Raw genomic sequence first — 26,640 nt, 5'->3', positions numbered from 1 at the left:
GCAAAGTAATCAATTTTAATAAAACAAATGCTCTTATAGTATCGTACTTATTTCTGTACTATCGCGCTACATCGTAGTATATTTAATACAAGTACATAACAGTATATATCGCGTAAATATATAAACTAGTATATATCGTATCGTTGCAAAACGACAAATTGCGTCATCGATAATGGTTATCGGTAACCAAAACCAATTTCCGGTTACCAATATCGGTTACCAATGACCAAAAAATGTCCTCATCACCTATAATGGTAATTTGTAACCAATATCAATTTCCATCGATAATGGTCACAGGTAAGCAAGAAAATGTATTGTATAATGACTATTCCTACCGAAAATCATTTAAACCAAGATATTACTTCTTATGCTATAACTTTTTTAATTTGGAGAAGTATTTAAGGCAAGTATTCTCTATCGTTCATTTGATCACCTATTTTCGTGATCGTGTTGGATCTATCAGTCCAATCCAATAACCAATCTCACGCGCATTCCTTTGACTAACCATCTTTTAATCTCTGTATTCTACGTGTGGTTAATTGCATCTTTTAGTATATACACGTCCGTCAAATCCATAACGTAATGCGCTTCGTTTCAAAAATATAATTCGTGCGATTAATAAACCATCGATAAATATTTACGTGATGTAATGGATCGAGACGAAAAGGAGGTGGAAGCGACCCTCGTTCTGAAGTGATCGCCACTTGGCGTCGAACTCGTGCTTCATTACCAGTGAATTCAGTGCCGGAGGCTTAATCCACGTCTGAGCAGCTTTTTATCGAACGATCGCAAGGCTTTTTTGTACCACGCCGTCGGGTGGCCTGAAAGGATCGTTGAATATCGTTATTAATGAGAGTAATTAGGAGGCTAATTTGTATTGGATTCAGGGTGCAGTTCCATGGCCGAGTTTGTAAACCGTACACTCTCCCCACTGTCGTATCGTAAAAGAGTTAATTGCGGTTTTATTGGATCATCGGAGCTTGCGCGTTCATTACATGGATTTAGACGACGTATCAGTTTTATTAGGGTCTCTTACTTGGGGCTTATTGGTCAACGAGGTTTATTAAATTTTCAGGCTCCTTTTTATAATTTCTCCGATATTTCATTGAAAGAAAAGATTCGGGAAAGTTTCCCTCTTGTATCGAATTCTTTTTTAATCAACGAGAAAAATGATTTTTTATTCGTTACTAATAAAAAAACGCATCTTTTCTGGATATTTTCGTATAATCGACATAACACACTGAAATCTGAGACTTTTATCGAAAACAAATACATATATCATTTGGTTAATTGCTATCTTACAGCTCATTCTACCGAGTGATAGAAAGAGAGCTTTTCAATTATTTTGAAAGAGTTTCTAGAAAGTAATGGCATATCTCGCGTACGTTCTTAATCGATCACAAGCTATATGAATCGCGTAACGGGTTAACCTACCACTGAAAATGTATTACAATAAAGTAGTTCAGCATCGATATTCGATAGACCAAAGGTTTCGCTTTCACGTCATCTATTTGGTATTCAACATTCATGGCGTTATTACTTCCATATTCGTTTCCTGAGAATCTATTACACAAAATCATCGTTTCTGTTCTTCTTCCCATTTCATATTCTTTCCCTAGTTCTCTGAAAAACTTCCAAATTCTTGACATTCGAAAAAGGGAATTCGAAACTTTTTGCCGCAGAATTTAATCGATTTGACTGTTGGTTAATCGGTATTGGGCCATTCTACGACGAATCAATCGCTATTATACTCGGTGCTTTCGATTTTGTCCATTTTTAACTACGTTGTTATCTATACAAAGATAGAGGGTTAACCCATTAGTTTTTTTAAATTTTATTGTTCGATTCATGGGTTTATAGTGATCCTTTTGTTTTTACGTCTATTACATACAATTCTTCAAAATGTAACATTCCATGGAAAGTTCTATTACATATCTGTAATATTTAAAGGAAAAACGAAGTGATTTGGATTCGAAGCTGGTATGACATCGATTTTCACACTGAAATGCGTTTAAACAATAACACAACTTATTACGAGGAATTAAAATTTGTGTAACATATGTTTTCACATTTATTATTAAACTGCACTCTTTCACACTTATTTTGTGCAAAAATGTACAATATGCAAAAACGTAGAAGAATATTCAAACGGAAATGCTTATTATAATCTCGAACTATCAATGGATCAAGCCATCATTTTATTTTGGTTTCGAAATTATCTGATAGATATAAAACCTCAAAATTTCGCCAATTTTGTTCGATTCTCGCGAGAAACTTCCATGTTCGCAACTATTCAATTGCGAAACTTGGTGGTAAAATTCGTCGAAAACGATAGACTTAGACGGTAGAGACTTAATAATAATTGTACTATGCTTTTTCTTTTCAATTTGACGAGGTATTTTTCGTAAAACGTAGACTCCTTTGGGAACAGACTCTTGTTCTTCGTTTTCCAAAGCGACTCGTCTCCTTTCATCAGACAACTCCTGGAAAGCGAGGGCTTCGGCTTGTCGACGCAACAAGTTTCGAGCAACTTCCGTTTCACCGCGCCCACGATGAAAAGGAAAACGACCGACAGACACTACTTTACACCCGGTTAAACTCATTCAATCGAGCTCGAGGAGCTTCGCGATCCTCTGAATGCGGTAGGTCCACGCTTGTAAACAACCGAGGGAATGATGATCTGCAGAAACGCGAATTAAACTTTGTCTCATGCTTTGCACTAGCAGCTTGGATTTTCTTAAAAGTGTTCTAAATAGAGGGACACTACCACGTTTGTCGCTTAAGTCTCGTCTGTCCCTAGATTTTTAAATTGAATTTATTCCTTGATATTGGATCGATATAATGGTAAAAAATCAATTTAACGAAACGATATATAGTTAGCATATAAATTTATAATTTTTTCGTCGACAATAAAACATTGAAATTTCTGTACACTTAAATACAAGATTATTCAAATTATTGCAATGAAATTACAAAAGCATACTATTTCTTTTACGTTCGTTAATTTCTAGGTTTTAAATAAACGCGAGAAACTGCGATCAATTACAATTTTTATTCTTGTAGGAAAACTGTTCATTCATAATTTCCATCTAACGCAATTCCCACTTTTTTATTTCCGTCCTCCGTGAACGTAGCGATACCTGTGCGTAATTATGTTGCAAGAACGTACATAAAAAGAAATCACGCTGAGAAAGAAATTCTGTGTATTTTTGCACCTCTGAATTTCCCATAAATGGATAAATCTTCGCAAACAGATAATAAAAATTTACAGTAATCCTCAATACTCTTCTGAATTCGTATAATCATTAACATATAACTGTGTCACAAGCCCGCACGCACACAAAAACAAATCCCATGGTGAAAGCAATTTTTGTGTATATTTTGCACCTCTAAATTTCTCATAAATGCACGAATTTCCTGAAATAGATAATAAAAATTCATAATAATTCTCAACGCTTTTCTCGCCTCAGGATAAATAATACGGAATTAAGCTACAACGTTGTGCACAAGTAAGGACGTTAACAGAAATGCGCGAATCCTATGTGGCTCATTCTGTCGGATACGTGCATCCAGCTTGAGAGTCCACTTTGCCGCGTGAAACGCAAAAAGAAACCCCGTCGAAACAGAGCGAGCCCGATGGATAAAAAGTTGCCGGGTTTAATGGCCGGTCGGGGCTCTCGTAGCGCGAGCAACGACAGTGGCTGTCGACTGCTTAACATGGATCGATAGTCGGTTTCGGAGTCTCTGCAGCAGCGGTTACTTTCTCCTGTGTTGGTCAGCGTGCAATTAATCACGTTGACGTTCGTTCTATGGACGCGACCGGTACTTTCTGTGAAAACGTTGTCAAGTCTTTTAAGTTGGGAAAATATATCGTCACTGCTCCACCAACGAGCATGCATCAGCAAGAACAGCGATTTGTTAGATCCTTTTTTGCCTCTGTCCAAACGACCTGTACGGACAGAAACGTTGTTATCATGCTGTATCGCCACTTGAATTTAGTTAAATTGGCCAACAAAATATTTCAACGATTTGTTTTTAAGATGCATACAGTGGCTGCAAAAAATATTTGCATAATATTGCTTTTATTACATATAACATTTGCATATTAATTAATTAAGTCCTCGTATATTAAATTTTACATCATTCAGTTAGGAGTACTTTTGTACGACTACACACATTTTATGCTATGAAAATGAAATGTGAAGCCTGGTAAAAACTCGTTTCATTAGATAATAAGAGAATCCGCATAAACATTTCGTAGTCACTGTACAATGTACTTATTTTAGAAATTACGAAGCTCAGTAGGAATGATTTTCTAAACATGTTATTACAAATAAGCATTCTTATAACATCATTGAATTTGTTTCAGTGTTATCTATAATATTACTTTTCGTTTTTCTTTCGTTAAGATTTCATGACCTGAAATAAAGTGTTAATAGTATATATGACAGTATATATATATATATAGGTTCTTCGTGTCGCTGTATGACACCTTGTTAATGTCTCTGCCTCATCTTACAAGTGTCATACTCTTCACAGTGTCACAGATTGGTCTCTTCCCGTAATTAAAAATCTATTAGTCAAGCGAAGGATTACATTTGAGCTTGGGGCGGACGTTCTCTCCGGATAGGCTACGTCATCCTTTCTATTCACACCTCTTGTATAAACTCTTATCTCGTACTCTTCTATTTTTTTTGCACTTCCTTCTTCCACAACTCTCGTTAGTAAAATTAATCAGTGTTCTCTGCTTCCATTTTCAAATTACTTACCAGCAAAATCTTCCATCTAGAATATGGCTCTACTTGAACATACGTAGTATGACGTGTTTCTGAAGTCGTGAAAATATTTCCGTATATGATTTATGTTCGTGACTCTTTTTGCATCTATTAACGTTTCCCTGTTTGGGTCACGTCAATTGACGTTACGTCTCGTTACAGCTTACGTTACGTATCAGGGAAATTCAATTCACATTTGATGCAAAATATTCACATTGCGATATTCTAAAATTGCAATAGTCAAATATTCAAATTGTAACTGTAAAAACTGTAAATATACGCTTTTCGATGCTTAAGAATTGAAATATTTGCCTTGTAATATTTCTAAATTGAAACGTTCACGTTGTAATATTGTGAAATTGGAATATTCATACTGGAATATCGTGAAACTGAAATGTCCGGATTGTAATATTGAAAATTTTTAATATTCACTTGGAAATGTCTAAAAATTCAAATATTTATATTACTATGTTGTAAAATTGGAATACTCACATTAGAATGTCGTAAAATTGAAATATCCACATTGCAACTTTGTAAACTTTAAATATTCACTTTGCATTGTGTTAAATTTGAAATATTCACATTCCAATATTTTAGAATTGAAACGATCGCGCAATGTTCCGTTTTGAAATCGAAATATGCACAATGTACTGTTTTAAAATTAAAATAATCACACTGCGATACTTAAAAATTGATGCATTCGCATTGCAACAATATTTTTGATTGAAACGCCAATTACTTTATCGTCAAAGTTTTAAGGTCTTCTGTTCTAACGTGAAGAAAAATTGGTACTTCGCGACAGCTACCGAGTCAGCATGATGCAAGTTCGTGAGGACTCCAATCGTGTAAACCTGGCGCATTGGCAAGCGTAGTCGTCGTCGGTTTATACGTACGTGGGTCGAAGATAAAATTTTATCGGCCGATAAATCGACAGAGACGCGCCAGGGAACGCGTGCTACGCAGAAATCTAAGGATCGAATCGCGGAACAGTCGTTTCTAATTTATTTCTTTTGGAGGAAAATGGCTTACGGGGATCATCCGAACGATGTTACGGCTCTGAAGCACGCGAACTTTCTCTTTTTTTTTCATTCATACATTTTTTCTTATGACGTAAATTAAAAGTCAGATATTGTTCAACTTCATATAAAATTTGTACGACGAATTTCGTACGACTTTCGAGATTTCCAATTCAGCAGGAAGTTTTCTTTTATATTCGAGTATCTTCTTGGAAAAACATGTCGTTTTTTTATCGTCGAGGACTCTAACGTTGGAAAGTTTCAGGTTCGAACGAGCTTGAAATTTTTCAAACGCAAGCAAACTTTGACACGCTACAAGAGAAACTCGAAATATCCAGGAACGGGAACCCCGTCTGTATTCTCACGTTACGTAAATTCGAATTTTAGTTTTCACCGTCGCGCTAGTACTGTTTTCTTTGTTTCGCTGTTTTCCTTTATTGTTTTAAAGTACAGTGAGACTTCTGCATGTACAGGTGGTTGGTTACAAGTTGCCTTTGTGGATAGTACAAAACATTACATTCGTATATTACGTAAGGATGTACGTTGTATTTGTCTATGACATATATATAATATAATCTATAAATTATAACAAAGTTGGTAATAAAATAAGATCAAGGTTTCCATATTCAGCAAAAAGTAACAGAAGAAATAATAACAAATAATTAGGAGGGTTCTTCGTTTACCTCGAATTACCATAAGTAATAATAAGAAAAATTATGTGAATATTTGTATAAGTTGTATAAGTGGCTCTTTCTTGGATATTTGTTATGTTGTATTTAATCTTTTTTCTTCTTATGCTAATGTAATGATAACGTTACAGCTTACTACAGCTTATGTGACGAGATGAATTGAGATAAATGACGTATGCAAATGTTGTAATATAACGTTACTGTGTTAAGCTATTATTAATCTTCTGACTACACGCCAGGAGACTATTAACTGTCCACCGCTGGAATTGTAAATTTGAAATTTTCTTTTAAAATAAAAATTGTAATTGATTATCCATTTTTTATTTTGATTTGGAAACTGGAAACCAACAACTACAATGTATAAATAAGATTACTAATATAGTGCTGCAGAAATTAGGTAAGATAGTATTAGACAAACAAAATAATTAAATTGCGATGTATGAATGTGTGTTCGACTTGTAAATTATATGATGTATGGACTGGACGGTCAATCGTAAAATTTTCTGTTTATTTCTTCCAACCATAATTATAACAGAAATATGCTTTTTATAAACAGAAGATCGTAGATGAAAAGATTAGTTAAATTGCTGGACACTTTATAATTTCTATCGAATGGTGAATGTATTTTTGGATGCATTTCAATAATTCGAACTGCACGAAACACGTGATAGCAGAGCAAGATTTCGCACAACCACTAGACGGTTTCGTAATTCTATCGATCAGTTAGTAGCTCGATGATATTTCTCGACGAAGTACGTGTAGCAGTTCAATAGTAACTAGGTATCAAGATTGACGTGTCAATTTATTGCGCCCGCGATACATGACGTGAACGTCAAAACAATTATCTGCGTTGAAACATATAGAACACCTGACAAAATTAAACAGTTTAATTTGTATGAGAGTCGCGAATTCTCATCTACCGTAAATGCAATTCGTCGTGATCGCGTTTCGAGTTATCACTAGAAAATTCATACAGTCTCGTGTTATACTACATGCCTCGGGAAAAAGCTAATCGTTTCAAACATTGGTTTATTCTCCAATAAACTAATTTTTCTTATCATATTTATATTTCATAAGATTTCTTTTGAATTAGTAATCTACTTTAATTAAACGGAAGTGAGTTATTTATTGATTCAATCAGGGTTAAAAGAACTATTCCTCAAATAAGAAAAGATATATTAAGTAAAGTAAAGTCTGATATATGATAAAGTATTGTTATTATTATTATAATATTATTATATCTGTTGGTTAATTTATAGAAAATTTCCTATTATTTCGGGTAATTTAATCTATTGTCAATCTTCATAGTTAATATATTTCAATTCTGTCTCATTATGGACCCATTAAAATTTCGAAACATTTTACGTAATACATAAAATATGGTAAGTGTTCAAATACTTTTGTAAGCCTGCGTACAGGGAATTAATGATTACAATTATGGGCGAATATTGATCGTGTATTAAAGGTAAAGTAACGAGTTACTGGAAGGTTCATATAATTTTCAGACTTGTTTCAAATTTTACCAATTTAATTATAACAGTAAAGTTTCACAACGATGCCAATGAAATTTCGAAATGTCCCTCACGACGCGCGTAATATATTCATAAAACTCTACCTACAATCGTTCCAATACTTTCATCAGCCACTGTGTATCACTCATTAAAGCCAGAATGAGCTTTCAGCGAAATTATTCGAAGTCGTGATCGAGGACGAGGACGAGGCCACGTGTGCCATCGTCTGAGCATCTCGAAGCGTAAGAACGAGCAGAAACAATGGTCCATCGTCGCCAGCATCGATATCATCGCGAGTTCATCGGGAAATGCGACACGATCATGGGACGAGAAATAATCGTAATGTTGGTTGCCGTGTTCGGCACTGTGGACATTCTGAAGAGGAGGAAGTAGGGCGTGACGTTGGATGGCGATGGACTGATTTTCCACCGAAAATCGCGGTCGACCCGATTCCGAACCCGTCACAGGGCCGAATCGTTGTGCAATATTCAGCCGCGCCTTGCAGCGTTGCTCACTGCCGCGGGACAACGCGCGACTGTAACGAACCCTTCGCAATTAACGCGCGCTAATGTGACTTGTTGCGACAATAAATCATTTCTCTTGGCCGCGCGGATAATTCTGGCTCGTGCCCGGAGAGAGAGAGAGAGAAAGAGAGAGAGAGAGAACCGGTCCGTGTCGCACGCTGAAATCTGCATTGCTGTCTCGTTCGAAAGCGGACTGTTTGCTAAATGAAAAATATCGCCGACGAACGCGATATGACTTTATGACGAGATAATTGGAGTGGAAGTGGAATTTTCAACCACCGATTGCGCTGCGGCGACGCGACTAGTCTGCTTTTACATCGGGATTGATACAATTCTTTCCTTCTTTTTTTTTTTTTTATCTAATTCTGATCAAAAACGCACAATTTTTGTTTTTAGCGAAATTGTTTCTTGGCTATATAACGATGTAGGTTTACCGACGAAAGTAAAGAAACATTATGATCGCTTGGAAAATGTATATTTTTGATCTTCTAAGATACACCGGGTGAAATCAAAAATGGTATAAAAAGATAACAGTCTATACGGGAAATTACAGTATGTTTTTTTTCGATTATACTCGAGTAAGATCTATAATTAATATTGGATCGGTTGAGCAAAATAAAACTTTGCGACAAAAGTTAAAAGAAACATATTTTGTTTGGATTTCATAACTACTTTTAACAAAAACTAAATAAAGAATGATCTAATAAGAGATTGGGTAATCCTTGGATTTGATGATTGCATAATATTTGCGTGTCATTGATTCAATTAGTCGACCACAACACGCAATCGATATTTTATACTATATTTCTGTGATGTTTTACATCAATTTCCTTTTATTTGTAAAAGATTTACCTCCTAATTGACGTCTAGCGTAATTCCACGAATATTCAACTAAATTCAAGTCAGAAGATCGACTTGGTCACTTAATTATATTATCACTTAATAATATATAATATAATTATAATAATAATTATATTAAATTATATTAATTTTGTTCCAGAAGAAATGTCTTAATTAATTCAGTGGAACGGTTCGAGCTATTATCTTGTCGAAACGACCACTCCGTTGGCATTTTTTCGTTTGCAAATGGCAACATACAACTGCAGAATATCGCGATAAACGAATCTTTCCATAGTTTCTTTTATTTGTACTAGCAGAATGGGAGAAACAACATCACATTGTTATCGCCAAATTTCACTGTTCGTTTTAGGTACTTAACATTAAAACTTGTATATTTATGCATGGATTGTTATTTCTATGGTATTTTTACTTCCAACCAATGTACCTCAGAAGATAGAAAATATATAGTAATTTTCAAGCGATCATTACGTTTTCTAACTTTTGTTAGTAACTGTATGTATATATTTTTGTAATTCTATCGTTATATTTTAAGTTTCCAATAGAATAAGATGCAAAGCACAAGATAGGAAGTGGAAGAAAAGAAGCGTTTTTATAAGTACAGGAACGTGTTTGCTGATGTAAAACTGATCGATTATGTATTTTCGACAATTAAGTGTCTTAGACAGGCATAAACGAAGAGGGTAATGAAAGCAACGTGAATTCACGATTAAGATGCGAAAAATGGACTCCGTGTATATTTTTCGTGAGTTTGAAAATGTATCAAATATATTTCAAATGAAACTCTTCAATTTGACTTTGATCTCTCATCTTATCCTAGGCAACCATATAAAGTCAGTACTTTACGTTCTCCGTAGTTAAAATTTCCTGTCCAGCATTCTTTCATTCTTCAAATATGTGTCTCTTCAGCTGTTGAAATATTTGAAGATCCAGTGTTTTAATCTTTTAAGTAAAGCCATACTTGTATTTTTAAGTAAAGCACATTTATAATCGAGACTGAATATTATTAGGAGTAATGTAAGTACGTACGAGCCGGAGCAAAGCGCATATATCCTGGATTTGGAGCGTTAGTAACCAAAGATTTGAGCTCGCGTGCAGTTGGGATATATTAGTTTAGATATGAAATTAGAACTGCTGTAGCGGGAATAGCATGGATTTGAAATAGAAACATGCCAGGGAAATACGATAGCAATTCTGTAAGAAATACTTGAGTACTACGAAACATTTGACTTTGTGGCACGTTGAGGAGCTGGATCGTTTAATAATACATCACGTTTTGTAAAATTAAAGAGAATGAGGGTAAAGTAAGACAGATATGTCGAGAAACTGAATGATTTTAAAGGGAGCTTTTGTAATTAAATATGCAATAGAATGTCATTCCGTTTGTGGTTTTTACTACGCTACAGTGACGTTTACCTGCAAAGAGGAACAAAACGGATGACATTCAAGACTGGGTTCTCATCTTCATATCACGACGGTAGTATCTAAAATGTTTCTAAAAGACACGTCATGAAAAATTCAAGCACGTCCAGTCATTTAAGAAAATCGTATTTTTTATTCAGCACAATCTGGAAGTTCCCATGAAGAGCATCTAAATTCGTATATAAAATGAGGAGGAATTTTAAATCACCTTCGTTTGGCACATTAGATCGAAAAGCCAAGAGAAGCTCGACGAGTTTTTTAACGTCGCGTCGTTTAAGAATTACGATCGTTAAAGGAACGCCATAAAGGAATGAAAATTCCGAGGCAATTATATCTCAACGGTAACAAGGTTCCATTCGAAATTTAATTGGCTTTTCGAATTTACTTAAGATGAAATAACCAACGAAGGAAAACGTGCTTGCTCTTTTATTTTCTTTAAACACGGCCGTCGTTGGATCGATACTCGGTCAAAGACTCTTTCCTTCCTTTCTTTCTGTTTCTTTTCTTTACCCTTCCCTTTCTTTTTAATTTCATTGAGAACTCCGCGCATGTAAATGATTTATCATCGATGGTGAAAGTACTCTAGACAATTTTTACAGATTCTTTTTAATAACATTGCTTGGCTACCTATTCACGGCATAAATTCATTCGATATTCTGGTTTGCTATGAGTAAATGTAATCGACTTAGTTTTCTTATCCCCATATTGCAATCTTTATTCCATAAAATGAATCAGTCATCGATTCTACAAGCTGGATAGCTCCTGCATAACAATTTATCAAACAGTAATGGTAATGAATTTAGAAATTACAAACTGTAGCTTCCACAAATTAAATGACGAATATTATTAGTACGTTTTATAAAATAATTGTTGTGTATTACAAATCAATTGATTGAAGAAAGTTTGTTTATGATTTATAGTGATAATAACATATAATAAAAACTGAATGTTAAAATGTAATGTAATTTTTGTTTTAATAAAACTTTATTTTTTAGAAAATTAAGTTATTTGTTCTAATTTGATTTTTTTCCGAGTGTATTCCCACTTATTCTTTCATGAAGAGAAATACTTTCTCAGCTGCAGAGTGTTTCGAAATTAATAAAAGTAACTTAGAAAGAAAATTTTACGCTAAAGGAGAAAACAATTTCTTACCTAATTCAAAATGAAGATACGGTACTTCAACAGCGAGAGCAACCCTCTTTAGTCGTTTCATTGAACGTATTAATAAAACCCTTCTCGTTTAAATAAACTTATTCTTTTATCAAATAATTAATATGTGAGCAAATAGTAACGAGAGGAAGATGTTTGTTCTCGCTTTTCGAATCAGAAGCATCGCAGTTCTCCTTGATGGATCAATATCCGGTTAAGCGACTAGTTTTGTTTCCTTACCTAGTTACAATATACACATAATATACAATAATATATTCTTTCCTTTTGTTAGTTCGAACATTCGTTCATTTGTTAGTTTCTCGTTAATTTATGATTCGATGGTTACAATCATGTAGACACAAGTTAAACAATACCACTCGTTTTATTTGGAAACGTATTTGCTCAATACGATTGTCGAGAACATTAAATTATCCAGAACGTATCGTATTTATATCGTTCGATGCAAATACACTCGAAAATATTTTTTCCGTCGCCAAAATATGGTCCTTCTATTTGATTGATAACCAAGAGCAAATGTTTGCCCTATGTCTGTGTTTTAACAAGTCATAAAAATGAGCGTCCTTATAAAAGGATATTGGACAGCGTAAATAGTACTACAGTCATATTATTCAGTTTGCGATTATCCTTTTCGAAGAATCATAAATATATTTGAGTTCATACTTGCAAAAATTTATAGTTTTTCTACTCCCATAGAACTCTAAGCCTATCGACGATGGTTTAAAACTTTGAGCTTGCAAAAATATCTGGGAATATCACAGTCTATTTATTGCTAGGCTAAATTTATAGAAAATTAAAACGCTGGAAAGCGCACGGAATGCATACGATACATGCAAGAAAATACACGAAATATCCAAAATAAAGCGTAACACAGGTAAAAGCGGGTAAGACGTGATTTCTTTCGGAAAAATAAGAAAAAAATATAGAATAAATTCTTTTCATTCTCGGCATAGTTTTCAAGAAAATCGAGTTTGAAAATGTATTAACTGTACTTGAGTCAGTTCATTCTGGATTGGACAGGACTAAATAATCGACAGTGGGTCATTGCGCGTGTAAAAATAAATGGAAAATGTAGAATAAAATGTTTCCGCTAGTTTCTTTGTTTCCGAGATAAATAAATTTAAAAGTTTACCATACGAATGTACAAGGTTGATTCTTAACCAAACATGTTCAAACTCTATTCTCTTAAAAATAAAGCCTTAAATCGAATAATTTTATTCTACATTTTCACTTACTTTTACACGTAGAACGACTTCCAACCATTTCGATTATACATCCCTGTTCTGATTATATATTCGAAATAAACCAAGTTCAAGCATATTTGAAAAATTTGCAAACTCGATTTCCTCGAAAACAAATTTCAGAATGAAAACATGTTTTTCTACATCTTTCCACAAACAACCATATCATGCTCGTTTTTACATGTCGCTAGAGCGGACCCTGTATACTAAAACTCAAACGATAAAACAAATCTCTATCTAGGTTCTATTTGTTAAAAATACGAATGTGCACAAATGTTCACAGTCTACTTATCACGATATCCTTTTTTCGTGATAAGTTCGCGCGAATTTTGCAGTCTCGCTGAGATATTTCCGCGCGAACGATTTCCGGTCTCCCGATGCTTGCACGGTTCGTCGGCCAGCGGGTCCGCTTCGTCGACAATTTCCCCCCGACCCATAATTAAAATAAACGGTTAATTAGCCATGCAAACGGAAAGGCGTCTCGTGCGCGTGCATGCGCGATCTTCTTGTAAAGCCGGGACCCAGTCGTCGCGTCGGCTTCCGGGACGTCTCGCCTCTCCAGACAAGCTTCAACTAGACTTTTTAAAGCACGGCCCGTTCACTACCCTCCTGGTCGAACGTCAAAAGAGCAGAGGCCATTTTGTGCGTCACCGGCGCGTGTTCCCGTTACGCTGTAATCGTCCTCGCACTTGTTGAACCTCGTCAACCGAATTTGATACAACACCTCGGTGGATCGATGCTTTTCTCTGCTCGTCTTCAAAGGACTATTTTTTTTCTTCTTAATAAATTTAGATTAAGTTGTTCGGTAATTACTGCTTTCTTCGAGTATCATGTTTATAATTTAAGATGTTGATGATAGTTTGATAATTTGATGTTGTTTTTGTAGGTTTTGGAATGGGATTTCAGGAAGGAAATTTGGAGATTAGATTTGCGGAAGTTCTTTTAATTCACGTTCTTTTAATTGGTTAATTTTAATGGAGTTTCGAGGGAGAAATGAGTAATTTCTCGTGTTGTCTTAACATTGCCAAATGTAAGTGTCCATTACGAATGGAAACCTGTACGTTCGTTGGAAGATCAGAGTTGGAAACTATTGTTTAGAAATGATGAAATCACATGTGGTATAAACAGAACTATAAATGAACTGCGTGTTTAATGTTAAAAGGGCTGCGTTGTAAGTATACGAAGATTTAAACGCTGCTACCAAGTAACGAGACAAAATTTATTCATCAGTCATAAATATTCTAACCACCTTTCTCCTCCTCCTATATCGATTTATGTTAAGCGAAGATTAAACGATGATTTCGTCGATTGTTCACACTTTTTCTACGCAGAAAGCTTCTTCTGTGTGCGAGGTACACTCGTTATTCATCGAGAGTGCAGCTTCTCGACGACACGTTCAGTGCAAACAGCCTTATCCGTCTCATTTTCACGTTCAACAGCTGACAGTCGCGTCTATTCGCCGTTCAGGGAAAAGGAATCGACCTATTCATCGTTTCATCGGTCGGCTGGATTTTCCACGAGACAGATCGCATCGCGTGAAACGTTTCGCCACGTTCCATGCCATCGTACGGGAAATTTGCGCACGCACGTGCGTGCGTTGCACATGCGGGATACGCGACTCGATGAGAATCGATCGGGGACAACGCGTGGAATGATATTCTGGCTGACGAATAATCGCTGGCAGTTGTTGGCTGAACTCCAGACTAGTCTTTGACTCGAATGTAACTGAAAAAAAAGAGCTAAAGATACATATTATACTTTTGGTCGACATATGATACTTGCAGTCGATATTGTATTTTTGAAATATATATAGTTCTTTCCCCTCTTTTCTATTATGGATGGTATCCATAGTTTTTCACTAAGGATGTGGTCCATATTCGAAGCTTTTATTATCTTTCATCAAGACCCTATAGGAATTTTTGGAACAAATTAAATTCAAATCTGGTTTACTCAGATTTTCAGTTCTTTACAGACCGCACGTGAAAGATAAACGTTCAGTTGCAGCGGCTAAGTAGCTATACATGTCTTTATTTTTTCTATCAGCTTCCATATATGTATATGTTATTCTCGTAGTGTCAAAATTTTGTAGGCATAGCAAGTATAAGTGACCAACACATTCTCAAATTCCTATTGGCTACATCCCTCCTTCCATCAATATTTAAATTTCTTAATCGATAAGGTACTCAAGAAACTTTAAGAAAACGCGTCCTTAAAGTAGATCTTCGCCCAAATCCATACAAATAGATCGTCGACTATGAAAAGCGATTTGTATTAATCATCAGACAGATTTCCTCGTAAGGATCTTATAGGTATTGTAATTTATATTCTGTATTTCAACTCATTCATCAAAATTTGTTATATACTACGATAATTCGTTTCATAGAATTATTCATCTGCTTTAATTAACTTCAAAATAGAAGGTCATCCAGAAATTGCCATTAGTGCACAAGGGAATCCCCGAAGCTCTCAAGAATTTAAATAGAAATTATAACCGATAAATGAGGCGATATACCACATATATGTACGCATATTGGTTAATAAAAATTATTTGCACTGGAGACTATATAATTTTTCCGAGCAATGAATTTATAAGGCGCAATGAAATTGTGATATTTGAATATTATTTATATTAACTCAATACCGTGTTTTTTGAAGAATATTTACGTTATTTGTGGAATATCAATAACAGATGGTCGACAATAGCGAGAAAAATATTTTCAGGCATTGATGGCGGTGATGGTAGTGGTTGATGCGGTTGCGTGACTAATTCGCATACGTGTCGACCAATGAGCTTTCGCGATCGAATCGGTTATTTTTGTACACGTTGGCAAACCGAGTAATTGACAGATCGATACATCGTCACGTAATCAAATCGTTTATGTTCACAAACAGGAAATGGTAGTATCTGCTGGTTTCAGATAATTCTTGCCTGTTCTAGGAGTAGTTTCTTAGAATAGATTCTTATCTAGTTATAGAGTCTTATAAGCTTTTTACGAATAAGAATATACATACATACATGTACATATATACGAGTATAATACAAGTCATACAGAAGCAAAACTGATCGATTCTGTGCATATAAATAGTTTCCTTTGAAAAATTTTATTCTATGACTAATAATAATTATAACTCACTGTATACAATAATTATAACTTACTAACTCACGTATGAACTATATGACAATAATAGTCTGATACTAAAATTTATAAAAATTCGTAAAATATGGTGACGAGCTGTCTGATTTAACATATATAATATGATGTGACGTACATATAACTTAACCCTTCGCGTATGGATTGTAGTTTTAGTATATCAAATAAAATTCCTATGTATTTACTCCTACATATAGCGCAGCTTGTGATTCAAAGCTTAATCTTTATTAAAAACATTTGAGAATCATCTGGTTTATTGTAGCAATTTACGATACTTTGAAATCAGGACAATCTCCTAACTCTGATGTGTCTGACAGTGACAAGATAATACCACTTTTCACAAGACAAACAAAGAAAGCAAAATTAAAATATATATTCTTAATTCTATATTTCTGGAACAAATTTAAAACTAAGCAAATGGTGGCAAATATACACTATATTTCACTAATGAAATAATCAACTTAGGGTAACTAACTATATTTATATGGATATCAAACAATAACGGATTTCATAGAACAAAAGATCGCCACAACGAAAGATTAAATCAATACTATTGATTTTGTTCCAAGTCCATAAATCCACAGGACCGTTATCTCGTAAAACTACACGAAGTCACAAAGAGAATCTCGAAATGAATTTTCGACGTTAGATTAATATTTTTTGAGGGTTCGTTTGATCATACGGCGGTTATCCTCCGTTTGCACAAATTTCAGAACAAATCCTGGCAGTAGATCCGTTTGGTCCGGCCAGCCGTTAATCGCCACACGCCTTCGGAGATCCGGGATTAACGATCTGAGGTTCTAAAACAAACATTCCGACCGGTGGCTGTGTCAGCAGTTGGTATGTGTGTGACGATTGGAACCGCGTCTGACTTGCAGCCTCTCCGTCAGGATTTTCCCTCGGTCATCCCTGCTGGCCATCCGGAATTCCTGTTCTCAAAGTTAAATTCAAATCTCCTTTCCGGCTTATTTATTATAGACCGATGTAATCTGCTTGCAATAATTCTGTTTGCCACGCTTTCCTTCGCCCACTTGAATTTTTAAAATCGTATTTCCTTGTTTTCCTGCTGGATCGAATCGAGTTTTCATCGAGATTCTCCCTTCTGAGAATTCTCGTACACGTTGCGCAATAGTATTTTTCGAGCTTAATTTTTGACAAAATTCAGTGAATTTTGACGACGAAATTCAGCGAAATTTTGTATAGTCATTGAGAAAATTTTGTCGTTTCTTCTATAATAGAAAGGCAATATACACAGAATTTTATATGAAAATACGTGTATTGTAATATAGAAAATATTCACACTTTTCAGAGTAAAATACCTGTTACAATATTTAATTCTTTTTGAAACAAACCTTCGTTTACCATTTCGTAGTAGTGTTAATAAGATTATAAATTTGCATCAAACGCATACAGAGGAAATATTTTAACGATTACGACGATGAATAATTTTTCCGTTGCCCATTGTTCATCTTCCTTTCCTGTCATAAAAAGACGAAACAGAACATCTTCTACATCTTGGTTACCTAACAAATAATCGATAAGTAGAAAATTGTATTTGAGATTGCTATATCGAAGAACGAAGTAACAAGAGAGTCTGACAAACAATTTGTCACTAGCTTGAAAGCAATTAAAAACAACACAAAATGTGCTTTCTTACTTACCTACTTATTTATCTAACCTTGTTCTAGTTACGATTTGCGACGAACATACCTGATGGAAAGCTGATTATAAAAAGCGCACGAAAGTACAGACCTAAATTCGGAAATTTTGTACTTTCGTCGCGTAAGCTGATTACTGGAAAGGGGAAGGGAGGGGAAATGAAGCCGAAATTTCGTGCGAGGCTTCGCTGTTTAACCACTGATCGATACGTCCCGTTTCCAATAAAGCAGTCGATCGGTTTCGCTAAGAGAGAAAAAAGACCGAATTCACCAGCTTTACTAATTCTATATCGCGTCTTGAGAAAAACGTCGAATCTATAATTGCGACTAATTGAAGGCGTTCACGAAGGAACACGGATTTCTCGGATTTCGTCCGATTTCGAAATCGGACGATACTACTCGTTTGAGTGGTAGACGACGTGTCCGAGAGTGGCGCGTTGCTATAGAAACCCACTCCCTCGTTGTGGCGTGGGTGGCGGTGGGCGTCAGGGGTTCTCAAAACGGCGACTACCCGTGAACCATGGCCAGGTGAAATCTGACATCGCAAAACGATCGGTAAAAATGCGGAAACGCGGCGATGAAAGGGAGCAGAAGAATGCTGGACGATAGTCGAAAATGACAAAGGGGGAGTAATGAAAGGAAAAAGGTTAAAAAAGAAAATAAAATCGTATCGTCCTAACAGAGAGATTGTAGAGGGAAGAAATACTTGGGATTTTTTTTTCTTCAACGAACAATATGATTCGTGAAAAGATTCGTAGAAACCATACGACAGCGTTGAAATGTATCGTCGAAGATACTGTATGCAGGGGATGAGATGTACTGGATGTACACGGAGAATCGTACGATGGTACACGGATGTAACGCTTTAACGCGGAGGCCATTGAACCTCGAAATGTACCTCCGGTGTATCTTGATAAATCAGATTTTCTGCGCTTGTTTTTATTTCTCCTGTTGGTTTCCCAGTGGTTGATTAGTATCGGGGACACGGCATCCGAAATAACGGTTTTAATGTCCGATGAAGTATTTAACACCATGGGCTTCGGTATTTGGGTGTTTTACAAATTTTATCGCAATCGTAAATGTGTAAATTATTTTCATTCTGATAATATTTCTTTCTGTAATAATTGATTCGTAGGAAGCAGATACAGTCAACCACAGAATTATTTTTTCGACAATGATTGCTCGAAGGTTGCCAAGTGTAATTCTATATGAAATTACAAAAATGCTAGACCACTATAGTTTATTTTTACAAAATGTATATTTCACAAAGGTATTTTATACAATGCGAGTCTTAAGTATATAGTTAGTGTTTATTCTCAATAATCTTTTATAATTGTCTATTTTTAACACTTACATCTCATTATCGTACTAATGAAATTTCAAAACGTTTTATATTATACGTATAATATACGTATAAAAGATTACTATATGTAATAACTATACATATGTATATTCATGTACATTCGTGAATAATTGTACCGATATAGAACGAGGGCCCACAACTTTTTAATCCGGTATTTTTCGATCCATAATCCCACTGTGGAGATTTAAACTCCGATCGAACCACCTCAGAACATACCGTCGTCCGTAACTTTAATACTCGAGAGATATGGAACGCGGTGTGCAAGTCACGTATGTTCGTTCGAGCAGCCGTAAGAAGTAGGACGAACTAGTCAAATATCCGGTGGAAGCTACAGTAAGACGTTCCCCCGAATTCAATGTCCCTCCGTCATCATGGATTTTCTTCGAGCGACGCAATTCCGCGATGAGCGCGCGGGATGAGAAAAAGGAAGAGGAAGACGAAACGGTTCGAACGTCTATTCCTGTAAAATCCATTCAAAAATATCGGCCTCGTGTTCCCTCGATCTTCTTCCTGAAAAATCTGTTACGATGTAATGGGGATACGATGATCCCTCTTTTTCATCCCTCGAAGTTCGACTTATTTGTCCGGTGGATAACACACAGTGAGCGTTAAGTCTGTCGAACAATCGGATTCGACGGCGACGAGAAGGAAGTTCCTTCGACGATTTCCTTGTGAAGCCATTGCCAGGCAATCCAGATGGGACAGGGTACGGGACGTGCTCGTTCGGATCGTCGACTTATTGTTAGGGTGGCGTTTGACCCTGAGGCAACTTTGTGTACCGCGATAAACCCCCGGAGATGGAAATCGGAACCCGTATTTACGGATGCCCGGTCGCGACGCGAATTTGTTCCCTCGTAAAGAGGATCGACTTTACCGTACATACATGCAACATACGTCGACTGTCCTCCGGCACCCGTGTTTGTTTCCTCGTTTTGGTCGCTTTCGTTCCTTTTCCTCTCTTTACTATCTCCTTTTTTATTTATTTTCCTTTGTTTCACGGATTTTTAATTTATGAATGATAGGTAGGATTTATTTGAAGATCCTTAGAGACAGATTTATTGCGATTAGTAAGAAATTATTATTATGAATTTTTCACGGATAATAAATTAAAAATATGCAACGGGAGTAATTTTAATTAGAGAGGCGAATTTTTTTAAAGCTACAAGGATATTACTATCTTTAACTTGTTTGAGAACATAAATTAATTTTCTTGAAAGCACAATCGTTTTCTCTTTTTCTATGTCATGATAATTGAAACAAACTATAAGGAGAATAAATTAAAAACATGGAGTAACGTTACGAATATACAGAATTAATTTTCTTGAAAGCAAAGCTTTATATGGGCAAATATTATTCAATATTTTCGGCTTATATTTTTACGTAGAATCGTTTTCTCTTTTACTATATCGTGATTATTGAAACAAACTATATCTTAAAATATTATATTAATATAACAGTGATCTTTCACTCGTAACTTTCTAAATCACTCAATCGTTCTAAATTTAATATTTAAATATTTGGTGGAAATTTCATGAATATAATGTAATATTTATGATTACATTTATTTTAATTGATTATCGTCAAGAACGCTACGACGTTTCTCAACAATCTAATAATCGAATATTAAACTTAATTAGCAATATAACGTCTAGTTTGTAGTGTGGCAAACGTAATCACACATGATTTAAGCGAACTGAAGTGTTTCTCTTGTGAAATTACTGATTCCAAAGAGTCGTAAAATTTATTGTTGGTCCGTATTTTAATGTTTTTGATTTTTTACATTCGAAATGGGTCAGGATGCACGATGCGACAATGATTTAACTTGAACGCGGAAAATTATGGGAAATATAAATTCTGTGGTCGTTTCAGAAAATAGACAAGAGAATTTGTCGTCGACTCGATTCACGTCGATACAGTTGTACATGGGATTGATTCGTCACGAAGTTAACCCATTTAAAAGATTGAAAGTTCTTTCCTGCTGCCACCTTTTTGAATCACCAATCTTGCTACTTAAAGTTCAACTTCAATTATTTTCTATCGGAACGTCTTTCTTCGTTTTTAACCTTTTTTTCATTACCAGCGATTAGGGATTTTTTTGTGGTTGACTTAGATCGTTCGATTCACAGTATTTACGCTTTGTTAGGTAATCTGTAAGAAAACAGCAAAAGGGGCGAATTATGATATTAATCTTTCAAATGGAATGAAATGATTTTTTGCATGTAGTTATTTCTTACATTTCAGGACGCAAGAAAATTTATTTTACATTTACACAAGAACACAACTTAATATTCAACATTTACGTAGTATCGTAATTTAACATTTTGGATTTGCATAACAACACAGTAACTAACTACTAAAGCTCAGAAGTTACATATTACATAATTGCATTTAAATATAATTACAAGTTTACGTCGACAAAACAGAATTGATGGAACGTAATTAAGCCTTTGACGATGCGTCATCGCTATCAGTGGCATGAAATGTTGAGTAATAAAGATGTATGCATGTTTTTGTTGCTAAGACTATTAATCAGATTCCTGCCTAGGACGTCTCATTACGAGTTAGGCGACACAGCTAGAGCAGCTTTGTACGCGTTTACACGCGTGTCACTAGGCTAATGTGGGTTAATCAGCACATCCATTGCACCTCCTGCCATGCTTCGGTATTGGCTGTTCGCCCTCTCGTCTGTCATTTAAACTCGCCTCTCGATTGACTGATTGACTGATTGACTGACTGTCTGACTCTATAGCTATATAGATATCTTTCATTTCAAACGATCGATTTATTTCTTTTAAAACGCTATAGATTTTATGAAAATTAGAAGAATTATATGTTATGTATAGTATATTAATCTTAGAATTGTTATAATACATGTATGATATCATAAACTTAGAAATTTTATTCAGTTACATATACATATACATATTAACCTTCTCACATACTACAATTTTTAATTCCAGATATATATATATATATATATATATATATATATATATATATATATATATATATATATATGTGTGGAATTGAAAATTGTAGTGTGTGAGAAGGTTAGAAGCTATAATGATTCAGTTTCCATTTTTAGAAAATTTTTTATTTTAATATCAATATGCATGATTACCTTTTATTCATGTCTAAACTTTCTTCTTTATGATATTTTTCAATTTAGAATTTCACTTTTCTTTACTTAGAGTCTAAATTAACTGCATTGATTAAATTTTGTGTTTCTGTTACGCAGTGTAAAAAACAAATACTCATTCCTTTAAAAAACATTGGATTGTGCGAACAGTGCTCAAGAAACAAAATCACAGATCGTGTTTTCTTTCTTCCATTTTTAAATCGTGTTTTATTTTTTGTTCAAACATACAATCGAAGAGTGCCTGTAGAAAACAGTGTAGGTGCCAAAATGACAAAATTTTGCTCTTCTATTGAAAAATGTCGTCCTACATATCAATGAGAGTATCGTAGTACAAAATTTAAATGCTATTTCCATTTCTAAATAGTTATGAATAAAGCTAGAAGACATAGATAAAATCTAAATGTGAACAAACGTCAGTTAATTATTTCTTAGCTTTTGTCTATGACATCTATCTAAATGAATTTTTTACGATTAAGAGGTGGCGCATACAAGATTCCTCTACAGATGTACTTTTTTTCTATGAACTTAGTCTAAATTAATGCGTAAGTTTTCTCTTTCTCCAGAAAAAATTATTTCTTGGTACTAACAACGTTTTCCAAAAGTATATCCCAATTTATTTTTTGGTATAGAATTAAATCCAAAGGTGTCTTCAAACGATCAATATATATTGTGAATATTTCAAGGCTCTCAACCAAAAGGATCAATATATATTGCCAACACAATATTGTCAATATTTATTGACAAACTGCATTTTTGTTGAGGACCTTGAAATATTCACAATATTATTGTTTGTCTAAGAGCACCCCCAACTATTCTTATTAGTATTAAACGCTTTAAATATCACATGTAATCATGTTTGTGAAAGCATAGATGAGTCAATTATTTAGAAATTATATGAATAATCTCGATGGAATTGATTCAGTTAAATTCCTGCATGTTCCATACACTGGTTGGAACTCGTGCATATTATTGCTGACGATTTCAAACTCTCTTGGATTGAATAATGAATGGGTTTGTGAAGCGCGACATGGACAATTTAGACCGGTACTAGCGATGGCTCTAGATGGTTGGCATCAGATATAACTGACCCACCACTCGTGGGATGCGAAACTTTGAGATTCGATACATACGATTTCGGATTGTTGATAACCGATATGACCAATTTCAATCCCGTGAGGTTCAACGTAAACGACCATAATGTTGTTCAATCCTGCCGACTGCGAGTGAACATTGGAGACGCGATGGAAACCATTCCTAGTCTATAACAATTTGACGTAGATGAATTTTGAATATGTAGAAGTTGATTGAAAATAAATTTTTAGTGGAACTCTATATAATAAATAACTTTCAGCTACGTAGAATTGGAATTGGTACGAGTTTGACTGTATGAGACAATGTTGATATATTATTTTTATATTTCTGTTCCTAGTTCATTGACTAAATAGTTTACACAAATATTTTCTTAGTACAATTTGAATTTTTCAGTGGCATACGAAACAAGTAAAAACTGTTATATTTAACCTAAGCATGAAAAAAAGTGACAGAAGTTAACAGATTGAAAAAATTGAAAAACAATAGCTGATACAACGGCCGAGAAGCGGTAGAAGCAGATCTGATCAAGTCTGGTGCCCAGACATTGTACTGGTGTACTATCAAGAGCCTTTGACGTCTTTGCAAGTTTCGTGGTTTTCAAAGGTTTCGTTAGATACCATGACATCCAAGGACTCCATAGTTTCCAAAGATCTCTGAGAATACTACGATATCTGTAAACTCCGATAGGTTCCATACTATCTAAATATCTTAGAATGTTTTGAGGTTATCCGCAAGTTTAGATTAAATCAGGGGTATTTGTCAATCTGAAACAATTCAGATGGTCTTCGATGTGATCTTAGGAAGATTATTGAAGGAACCTGAATCCTATAGAATCCCCTAAAGCCTCTTGGATTCCTCAGAACCTTCTAAGACTTTCAAATGTTCTCATAAGGAACCTCTTAATGTCTTTGAGCACCCTAAAACTTGCTCAGGCTTCCGGATACTCTGGAGCCCACCGACGTCCTCAGAATTTCTGAAACCTTCCGAGTGCTTCGAGACGCTATGCGGTGTCCAACAAGTTGATGCATGTGTACCAGGAAGTTGTCTCCATCCATTCCTTTTTCGGACGTCTAAATTCTTCGTATTTAAGATCGTGTACTACCCCTGGAAATCAGCTTTTAATTAAGTTTCTTGAGAACTGTAAAACGTTATAGTTAAATGTTGCTCTAAAATGTTGCAACGTAATGTTGTACTTAAATGTTGTAGTAAAATGTTATAACTAAATGTCATAGTATAAACATAAAGCACGCGAGTGCTTTTCTACGTTTCAAAAACGCATGAAGCACACCACGCATTAAGTATATCTATTATTCGTAACAGAAATTCAACGCTCAAAACTGTTGAGTTTATCTCGGAATAGAGAGAAGAAATGCATGGATGAATGTATAATAGAAATATATTGAAGTAAGTATAAGTATAAGTACAGTGTATGTTAGTTATTTTACAACAGAACTCCGAAGCCATGGGTTTTTGTATATACATATGGGTATTTATATAATTACAAAAGATGGCCCGTCTATACCTTGCTACACCATCTGTGCAAGGTATATTCCTAGAAAAAAGGCCCTTCACATTAATTTAGAGCTAAACAATACTCAATGTCTTCGAAGACTAAGAAAACTAAACACTAGAGAAGATGTAGAGTTTTTCTAGAAATGTGAATCACTTCAACAAAAACGACCAATCAAACGTTTTATTTAGATAAATTTTGTAAATGTCGGTTACAGTCATTATTACAAGCGAAAAGATCGAACCTTCCTCTGTCAAGGTTTTCATTAAACCTAGCAACCTATCACTATTTGCCAAATTCAAATTCTTCGACTACCTCGTTTATTTTTCATGTATACATCCTAACGTCGCATTCTACAACATCCTGCAATTCCACCATCAACTTTTGTCTTTGCTTAAAGCGTTTCCCTAGTTTCCTCGTTTCCTACGTCGTCGGAACAAAAACATTTACTGCGCGTGGTGTTCGCTGGCGCAATCGAGGCCGCGGTGGAATGCGGGTCACGAATGCACACGCGGGCGAAACTTTCGCGGCGTACACGGAATCTCTCGCACGTGGGAATAATAGAAGCACTTGGCACGAGTGACGCCGCCGCTGACGTTAATTATCCTAATGAATGAGAAGCGCCGCAATCGCGCACCACGAAATTGTCGCTCGCGAAACGGAATCAGTGTCTTGTTTTCTTCTCTGTTAGATTCTTCCAGACGGCGATTCTCTGGTCGCGTTCGTTCTAAAGTTGTCTCGTCCTAGCCGATTATTTTGTATTGTTTTGTTTCCTGCGCGCGGCATGGCCCAGTTCTGTCTTCGGTAATTCTGAATGTTTCTATATTCGCGGAGAGGAAAAACGAGAGATTCGGATCAGGGACGAGGGAATGAGTAACGCGATACGAAACGACGATACCGGGGGTGGAAATGTTTGAATGTGCGGGACAATGGAGCGGAGAAGAATAGCGTGACACGACGGTGACCGAAATTTAAGGGAGTAATCTCTGAAAATGCAGCCGGCAGAAAGCGTAAAAGTAATCACATATTTTCTTGGATTTTTTGTTAGGAAAATGAGGCTGCACTGTCTGAGCGTCTGACGCCGCTACGAAATCGTTTTTGCTATCATGCGGCTTATATACTCGTCTGTTATACTATCTGCCAACGGTTTCTTAACACGAAAATGTGATCCACGTGGCTGGATTTTAATATAGAACGGTGGATTAAAAAGCGGCGCCGAAATGTTTGAAGCGACGCACGAGTAACAGCGAAACGTGCATATCGTTTTGATACTTTTAAGACGGTTCTATTATGGTTAACGAGATTTTTTCGTACACAAGGGAACAACACCGAGGTTATGAAACTCTTTTCCTTCTGAGTTACTTATTAATATTAATTATGTAAAAAATTGTAGTGAATTTTTCAAATGAGAGTTTCGTATGAAAACTGCGATAGTTCTATAGTAATCAGATAGTAGAAAGTAATGTAAAATAAATTAAATGGTAGAGGAACGTTGATATATTATTGTATAATCTTGTAACAAT

The 26,640-nt window shown here is 35.3% G+C and overlaps 1 protein-coding gene and 1 long non-coding RNA gene across 3 annotated transcripts in view; both read left to right on the top strand.

Moving 5' to 3' along the window:
- LOC132912450 (pikachurin-like) overlaps positions 1–26,640 on the top strand; it is a 248,715-nt gene that overhangs the window by 38,701 nt on the left and 183,374 nt on the right. The window lies entirely within an intron of this gene.
- Positions 2,094–3,592, top strand: LOC132912472 (uncharacterized). Its single transcript, XR_009659216.1, has 2 exons — positions 2,094–2,642; positions 3,471–3,592. It is a non-coding gene; the product is annotated as an uncharacterized LOC132912472 (long non-coding RNA).

The sequence above is a fragment of the Bombus pascuorum genome, chromosome 12 (assembly GCF_905332965.1).
Source record: "Bombus pascuorum chromosome 12, iyBomPasc1.1, whole genome shotgun sequence".
In the NCBI taxonomy this organism is placed as follows: Eukaryota; Metazoa; Arthropoda; class Insecta; order Hymenoptera; family Apidae; genus Bombus; species Bombus pascuorum.
Note: the sequence above shows the minus strand (reverse complement) of the source record. Positions and strands in the feature narration are given on the sequence as shown.